The sequence below is a fragment of the Phascolarctos cinereus genome, unplaced genomic scaffold, assembly GCF_003287225.1.
Source record: "Phascolarctos cinereus isolate Bilbo 61053 unplaced genomic scaffold, phaCin_HiC Scaffold_319;HRSCAF=918, whole genome shotgun sequence".
NCBI lineage: Eukaryota > Metazoa > Chordata > Mammalia > Diprotodontia > Phascolarctidae > Phascolarctos > Phascolarctos cinereus.
Window position 1 is genome coordinate 4,993 of NW_027555646.1, and position 9,826 is coordinate 14,818.

The following is a 9,826-nucleotide window of genomic DNA, read 5'->3' on the forward strand; positions in this document are numbered from 1 at the left end:
CCTTCACTTTCCTTTACATTAACAGCCTTTCTAGTACTCTGCTAAATGATATTGATAATGGACAAACCTATGATCTTTTCTTGTTTATAATTTCTTAAACATTTTTTACTTAAAAAGCATTTTTATTAAACTTACCTCTTTCATTGAGTTACAAATAATAACTATGAGGCCCTCAAAACATAGTTGTGTAGTCCAGCAAAATAAACTCCCACATTAGCCATATCTCTCCACATTTTATGTTTATTTACTGTCTGGCAGGAAATAAGTGCATTTTCCTTCTTTTAGACACATGTTTATTACTACATTAATAAGAGCTTTAAAAAATTTGAAAGCTTTTACCCCCACAATGTTATCAATATTCTTCTCTTTTCACTTTACTCTGCATGAGTCTGGAGTCTTCCTATTTTCCTTTGAAATTATTCATGTTTTATGGTACAATAATATTTTATTACATTCATGCACCACAACTTGTTCAGCCAGTTTCCAATAAAAGGACACCCATTAGTTTCCAATTTTTGGCAACCACAAAAAGAGGTACTATAAAAATTTTCACAAGTTGGCAAAAGGAAAGAGTTATCCTAAAAATTTTCTATACATATAGATCATTTCCCTCTTTCATTGTTTCAGGGGAATATGTCAAACAACTGAGTCAAATGATATGTACTTCCAAGACTTTGCTTCCTCATTTCAGATCCATCCTTGTCCCTTTGGTGAATTTTTCCTGGAACCTCCATTTTAAGTAAGCAGACACATTTCACTATCCATACTTTGCCATTGTGCCCTTCAACTTCCATCTCTCAGGTTCCTTTTATGAGTCCTCTTTCTTCATAAGAATGTAAGGTCCTTGAGGGTAAGGACTACATTTCTTTCTGTTTTTATTTGAAATACAATACTCAGATTAATAAATACTTTTTGACTGGATTTCTTTACTTGGGCATGGATCTAAATTGCTTTCCAGAATGACTTGGACCAATTCACATTTCTACCAAAAGTGCAATTAATTACAATTATTAAAATTAATGTAGTGATAATGAAAGCTTCAAAAATGTGCAAAGTGTAAATGTTACCTCATTTTCTCACAACAACCGAGTCTAGTATTATTGTCATTTTAGAAATAAGGAAATTAAGGCTGAGGAGGATTGTGTGCTTAAGAGTAGATTTGAACTCAAGTGTTTGAGCTTCAAGTCCTACACTGTAAAATCTAGGTACTCCCTGAGTAGAGAACTTTTTTGCAATGATTTTCCCCTCGTAACAAGAAACAGACAATTTTTGATACTTTATATTTATTTGTAAAAAAAAAATTAAATTTTATTCAATCATAAGTATCCATTTTATCCTGTAAGATCCTTTTTATCTTTTCTTTAGCTACAAATTTTTCTCTTAAAAATTGGGAAGGTAATTTCTTTCCTTTCTCTCCAATCCTATATCCAAATTATATTGGTGTAGGGTGTTGATCTAAACCTAATTTTTACAAGTCTATGTATGATCCCTGGGTTTATCAAACGTAATGCTTCTGCCCTGCCTGAGGTCAAGATTTATTTTAACCAAGGTCCTTGTTTGAACTCTGTGATAATATTTATCTCTCATGTGCTTTCATATGTTTCTTGTAAGCAAAAGAATATTTTGTTGCACTTTGTTTTCTAACTTACTTTGCTATTCTCTTCCACTATAGTGACAGTTCACTTGATCTGTATCCACAGATAAGACTGTTAATTGTGCATTTTCTTCCTTCTTTTCTTATATATTTTCCTCTCTCTACCTCACCTTTTTTTTTTTTTGAGGCAATCAGGGTTAAATGACAGAGACGCAAAGCTAGTAAGTGTTAGTGTCTGAGGCTGGATTTGAACTCAGGTCCTCCTGACTCCAAGGCCAGAACTTCATCCATTGTGCCACCTAGCTATCCTGTAGAGGGCTGGGTTTAAGTGTCCTACTGGGTTTAAGATCCAGGACAAAGCATGACCTTTGCCCAGGCTTAACCCACAGGGCTCAAGGCAGGGTTCTCTAAATCTCCCCCTGCAAGGGAGGTTCTGGAGACATTCCATCTCATTCTCTGAACCTTAGATTTACTTATCACCCCTCTATGCAGGTGACACCTAGGCACCAGGGAAAAGTCTTGGAGTTTTGCATCCCAATCTAGGAACTCTGATTACAAGAAAATAGGTATTGTCACTTATCAGCAGATGTTCAGGAAGTGTCTCATGGGGATGACTCTTTGTAGGTAGGCTAGATTTTCTCTATATAACCTGTACCCTCAGATGAATAAACTGAGTCAGTCCTTACTGCTTCATCTGGCCCATGTCTCTAAATTATTTCACGCCTTCCCGTTTGGTGCACTATATGATTGCTGGCAACATTTGGCTCCCTGAATAGTGAACAAATTGGAAGTCCGAGGAAGGTGGCTCCCTTGTACTCTGGAGAAAAGAAAACGCGTGTGGTGGCTACTGCACTGTGGAACAAGGTCCTTGGCAGCTGGACGCTGTGGATTCAAGGTAAAGGGAGCGATGGTCATTACAAATTATCCCTTAGCATTTTAGGGCAAAAAGGGGAAACCTCGAGGCTTAAGTGGGAGATTAAAAAAAAATAGAAGAAAAAGATTAGAAGAAAAGATTAGAAACAGGCTCGGTAATAGAGCATAAGAATAGAAAGGAAAAGGGGCTAAGCATAAAAAATAGTGTTTCTTTGGAAAGGCCACATGCACTTATTTTCGGCTTTGGGAGGCGAAGTATGGGTCAAACACAAAGCGGAATCATAGACAAAGAATGCTATCTAAAACTTTTCAAGGAAATAGTGACAGAAAGGGGTTTATTTATTACAAATAGTCAACTACAGGAATTTTGGAACATGCAAAAAATATGTCTCACTCCTCCAGAGAAGTGCCATGAGCAACAAAAGTGCCCAGGGTAAATGCAGGGGCGGGAACAGAGGAAGAAGAAGAGACAAATAGACTATCCGATGAGAGGCTTAGAATTGCAGAAGAGGATGAGGTGAAAGTTGTGTGTTCACTTTCTCTTAAACAATACAACTGACGGGCAGCTAGGTGGTGCAGTGGATAAAGCACCATCCCTGCAGTCAGAAGGACCTGAGTTCAAACTGGCATCAGACCAAACACTTGACACTTACTAGCTGTGTGACCCTGGGCAAGTCACTTAACCTCAACTGCCTAAAAATAAAAAATTAAAATTAAAAAAAAAAACAGAACTGGAGAAAGCTCATTCTCCAAACGAGTTGTCTGATTTGTGTAGGGGATTTATGAAGTCTCTGAACCAAGAGTCTCTGTCATTATGTTATCTGTTCTATGTGAGTATCTGTGTGTATGTGTGTAATTTGAAACTGTTTGCAGCTAGCTACCTTTCTCCCCTTTCCCCCCTCCCTAATACCAGCCACCTCCGGGGGGCGGGTGGATGGGGGAAAAAGGACAGAAAAAATATTTTATTATTTAGGTTATATGATTGGTAAAAGGCAAGGAAGTGTGAGCATGTAGGAAAGAGGAGTATGTGGAGCAAGCTTACGGAAGGCATAATTTATTTGCACAGTGTGATTAGAGGTTTTGAAAGTAAAAGGGTTTTGAAACTTTTTGAAATTGTTAGGAAAAAATTCTCTTTCTTTTTTTCATTCTAAAGCTCTGGCCAAAGCTTTGGGTGTAAAATTGAAAGATTATCAAAGATAAGTTGTTGGAAAATATTCTCTTCCTTTCGCATTCCAACCTTGGTCAAGTTGGGGTGTGAGAGACAGAATGAGAATAGTGAAAAGGAGGGTGCACCCCCTCAGGTCATAAAGAAAAGTTTTTTATGTATTTAGAATGTAATCAAAAGATAATTTAGCTCATTCAAGTTAGTAATTTGTTTGTTTCAAGTTTTAAAAATCTACTATTGTTACAAATTGGTAAACTTTTGTATTGTTTTGTGTCATGTCAAACAATTTTTAATAATTTAGATGTTATTAAAATGTGAATTAAAAAAGACTGAAAAACAGTGGGAAAGCTGTGTAAAAGCCAGCTAAATTATTTTGTCAAGTCCGGTTAATCTTGCTTTGTCATGTTTTATAACAGTCAATTAGAAAATCAGGTATTTCCATCTAATTTAATTAAAGAACAGCTCATAGTTAAAACAATTTGACTATCACTTATGAAAATTACCAGATTCTTAATGAAATTATTTGAAGTTACTGTTTTAATGTTAACACCTAGAATTTTTAATTACTTATGAGTGGAAAGGAGGGGCACAAGGCAATTCCCTCTACTTTGTAAATTTGCCAGGGCAGCTGGAAACTATCTGTTGTGGGCAAGGTCATCTGCCTTGAAAAAAAAAAACTTGTTAGGATTACGCAGTTCCTAAACAATTAATTCAGCTTGCTGAGAAGCTGCAACTTTATGAAATGATTTCTAATAATTGGTGTTTTTTTTTTACCAGAACAAGTTTAAATTTGAAAAAGAAAGATGTTAAGTGAAATCTCTTATATACGTGGGTCCTACTAAATCTTTGTTACTTATTATAAGTCCATGGGAGTAAAATTAACTGTATCTGGCTTTAAGCCATGATTAGTGAAACTTACTGCTTAAGGTGAAAGACTCTTAGGACTATAATTGTGTTTTGAGTTTTAATTTGGGTATAGTCATCTCTATTAAATTAGTATTTGGAGTTTTCCTATTATGTTCCTTTAAGAAGGAATATTTTCCACCATGTGGAAAAATTTTGTTCATAATACTATCAAACTTGTTAGGCAGAAATATTCCCAAACAAAAATAATTTGTTATATGGAAGATAAATTTAGCAAACTCTCTTTATTAATGTGTGAGCTTTAACAAGCTCTTCAGTCTCAAAGATTTATAATTACTCCTGATAAGGCACAAAAGAAATCACCCTTTGCTTACTTTAGATATATGGTTTCACAGTCTATGATTAGACCCCCAAAATACTACAAAATAGGCAAGATTCTTTAAAAACTCTTAAAGATATTAATTAGCTTTAGCCTGCCTAGTAGATCACCACTAATCAATTATTTTAAGATGAATTTAAACTAAGTACAATAACAGATAGCTGAAACTCAATTTATTCCTTTTAATTTGCGGGGGGTACGATATTTTACATCTTCGGGGAGCTGTTATTTAGTTTGTGTGGAACAGTGGCTTTGGACAAAAAGGAAGCTTTTTACAGTAAAACATTTAGTTGAACAACAACTTTTAAAAAGACATATAGAACTCTTTACAAATCCTTGGAATTAACCTGTTTTTGTTTTTAAAATGAAGTCAGTGAAATGGAGGATGCTTCATGACCTCCAAGCTATTAATGAAATCTCCCTTCACCCACTATGAATTCTGTTTCTTAGCCTTTGATAGTTATTGATTTAAAAGACTGCTTTTTCACTATTCCATTGCAAGAAGCTGACAAATGTTGTCTTGTTTTTACAACAACCAGTGTTAATGCAGAACACCCTGCAACCAGGTTTCAATACAAAGTCCTTCCTCAAGGCATGAAAAACAGCCCTACAATGTGTCAAAATTTTGTTAATAAAGCTATACAACCAATTAGGAAAAAATTTCTCAATGCAAAAATAATACACTATATGGTGACATACTTTGTAGCTGTTCCACTGAAAACTCACACATTTATTTCCTCAGCCTCAATTAGCTTTACAAGAATATGGGCTTATTATAGCCCAAGAAAAAGTTTAAGAAAAATCTCCATTTTCTTACCTAGGTCATATTGTCACTGAAACAACAGTGAAGCACTTAATGATTTTCAAAACTTTTAGAGGATACTGATTAGTTTTGACCACCATTCCAAGTTACTACAGAACAACTGGCTAATTTCTTTTTTACATTTAGAGGAGATCCTAATCTAAAGTCCCCCAGGACATTAACTCCTGAAGCAAAACAGGAGCTTTAATTTAGTCAAACAGAAAAATTCTTGAAGCTCAACTCACCCATATTTCTTTAAATGAAGGGGTACCAGGTGCTATTCTTAGTACTCCAGTGTCCCCTACAATTTTTAACTTACAGGAAATTAACTTTCTGTTATTAATCAACCTTATAATAAAAGGCAAACAGACACTCTTGTTTCCTCTTAGAGGATTGGCAAACTGCTATTGCGGTTTTTTCTGGTTGTATTGATATTGATAATTACCATTTCTTAAGATATTAACCTTTTTTACTAATTATTCATAGGTATTTCAAAAGATCGTTAGATTTAACCCCATTCCTTCAGCACCCACTACATTCACCGATGGGTTAAGTACAGGTATAGCAGGATATTATGAGCCTATTAATGTTGTTTCTGATAGCGAGTAATCTGTTCATGTCTCTCAAAACATAAAGATTGCAAAGTTAACATATATTACTAATACACAATTATATACTGAAAGCAGTGTCATTATTGATTCTTAACTACAATGCTGCCACTTAACTTTTTGTTAAGCTTTTATTGAGCCTTTTATTAACTATATTCTGCCAATACAACAACCTCAGCAGTAGAAAGCATAACATTTTGTGACTATTTCTGAATAAACTCCTACAGTATTAGAAACATAGTATAAAGAACAGTGATTTTTTTTAAATTAACAGCCTGTTTCAAATGTATCGAGAGGCTTTTCTCCGAAACATATTTGACAATTGGATATAACTTATATGCCTTCTTTTGAAAAGCTTTTTATATTTATGTTAGAGTTGATGTTTTTTTCTTCTTTCATTTTTGCCCCTTTACAAACAAGTGGAGCAATTAAACATGTGATCAATCATATTTTACAAGCCTTCACAGTTATGAGTGTACTTAAATGAATTAAAACAGATAATGCTCTGGAGGAGCTTGCATTAGCAAAACATCTTCTATCTTTTATGCTTTTTATAACATTTCTCTGATCACAAACATTTTATATAATTAAAGCAAAGATATTAAAATTATTCTTTTTAAACAAAAACGGGGAAATCTGGGCTATTACCCCTCATTGATAACTGGTTATTAAGTTTTGACAATTGGCTATTACTTTTTATAATTCGCTACTAATTGTCTAAATATTAACAAAGATGAGTACCCTCCAGCCTAAAAACATCCAGAGGCCCGGATTCATTACTAACAAGGGGACAAGGGTGTGCTTACATTTTTTCAGAAAACTTTGATAAACCTGCCCAGATACTGGAGAAAGATGTCAGAGCGTGTATAACAACTCACAGCTCGAATGCAGAGTATGAAAATTCGGGGAAAGCACAGAAGGAGCCAATCTACAGTGACGAGTTGCCTTCCCACATGGGGTCCAGTGAAAGCTCCCTGTCATCGAGTGATGGAAGACTCCTGAACTTGTATCTTTAGTAACAGTAGCTTTACTTTCTGCTCAAGTGTGTAATGTACAGAGTGCTCAGCAGTGGACTTATTTTTCCTTTTCCACCCTGGATGCAACCCCTCACATATATGGACAAATTGGGACCATACATATACTAATAACACCTGTATATTTGGAAGACAAGAAGATCCCTATCTCCAGGATAAAGTCAATGTTACAATTACCCTCAGATCTCTAGCATCCAGGACACCTATATGTTTTTCAAAACTTAGCAACAATATTGAATCCTGTCTTTTTCTTGTTACATCAGTTTCAATACCAGTTTGTCTAATGGATATGGAACTTTTACTCAATATAATACTACTTTTGAATAGAATGTTACTTGTGTCAACTATACTCTCAACAATGTATTGATAACAATGACTACATTGTACTTTTGGTAGAACAATCATCATTTGCTATTTTCCCTACCAGCGTTTCACATGGATAGTTCCAGAATTCTGGTGAACATGTTCTTTGAAATATTACCTCCTCCTTAAGTCAATCAAAACAAATTATTGCTCTCCTTATTATTGGTTTAATCATTGTTGCTTCTTTTATCGTATCTACTACTGTTTCACCTATTGTGCTACAATCTGAAATCTAAACTGCGTAATTTGTACATGACTTAGCAAAACAATATATGTTTAGTACTTAATGCACAAGAAGCTATTGATACATTGTATAAAGTCAATTTATTAGATCAATCAGTATTGTATTTAGCAGATAAGTCAGAACCCTTGAAAACAAGGTTGCTATTGCAATGTGACTATAGATATTCATATATTTACATTACCCTGCTACCCTATGATGCTTCAGATCCTAATATCTCATGAGACAAGACAAATGCCTGCCTATTAGGGGCCTGGCACAATTCTAATATCACCCAGGAGATTGCAGACAGTCATTCCCCAGGGACCAACCCAAAATATCTGGCTGTAGAGATCTTAAAGAAATTAAGTGCAATCAATATATCTAAAAATTTACCTGCCTTGTTACTTCATGCATTTTCTTGGGCAGTGTTATTCACCATATTATGTTTCATTATTCCCTGCATTGTCACCTTAATTAAATCAAGGATCAGAGAGTTAGCAGCATATATTCATCACCTCAAACTGCTTGCAAATTCGAAAAGAGAGGAGTTTGTAGAGGGCCAGCTTTAAGTGTCCTCCTGGGTTTAAGATCCAGGACAAAGCTTGACCTTTGCCCAGGCTTAACCCACAGGGCTCAAGGCAGGGTTCTCCAAATCTCCCCCTGCAAGGGACGTTCTGGAAACATTCCATCTCATTCTCTGAATCCTAGATTTACTTATCACCCTCCTATGCAGGTGACGCCTAGGCGCCAGGGAAAAGTCTTGGAGTTTTACATCCCAATCTAGGAACTCTGATTACAAGAAAATAGGTATTGTCACTTATCAGCAGATGTTCGGGAAGTGTCTCATGGGGATGACTCTTTGTAGGTAGGCTAGATTTCCTCTATATAACCTGTACCCTCAGATGAATAAACTGAGTCAGTCCTTACTGCTCTGCCTGGCCCACATCTCTAAATTATTTCACGCCTTCCCGTTTGGTGTGCTATTTGATTGCTGGCAACACTGTCCTACCTCACTTTCTTCTTAAAAAAATAGTACAGATGAGGTTTACCTATTATGATGTTAAACAATTTACAAGTAATCCAATCTGTTTCTGCCCCTCTTCTAATTCTGTCAACCAGTTTTTACTCTTTCTTTCCTTTAAGTCTATCCAAATATTGAAGTTATGAATATTTCCTTGCCTCTCCTGACTCCTCTCTTAAACCCTATTCTACTCTCCCTGGCCCTCTTTATTTACTTGTTGAGCTTAATGCATTTCAACACACACCCTTTATATATGTCAATGAGTATGTCCAACTTTGATTTGTCCATTTCAGGGTCACTCATCCTGTATTCCAGGTAAGAATATTCTTTATGATGTTTTCCTCACCAATGTAGTCCGTATGCCATATAGGTTAACCTTGGTTAAAGGGTTTTATAATCTTCCAACAACCTCTCTTCAACTGTGAATTGGCAGCTGTACTATTTCATTGAAAATCTCATCATGGATCTCTAGCCAGATGACTCTTAAATCCACTTTTCTGGCCCCAAGCTTCCTGCTGACCTCCAATTTCCCACTTCCAACTGCCTTTCAGATACCTCAAACTGGATGTCCCAAGGACAACTTAAACATACCCAAAACTGAACTCATGATCTTTCCTTCTGAAACCCTCCTCTCCTCCTACCTTCCCTCTTACTGAGGACAGCAACATCAACCTCCCAGGCTTATAACCTGGAAACTGTCCTAGATTTCTCACTGTCTCCCATATCTAGCCCTAGGGCCTGTCAATGCTCACTTCTCTCTTCTGACACTGCCACTCACTCAATAACTGCTGAGAAGTCCACCTGCTCAAGTCTCTCCTCACTCCAGCCTATCCTCCATTGAGCCATGAAGTGATTTTTGTAAAGTGTAAGTCCAATCATGTCATTCATACCCTCCTTACT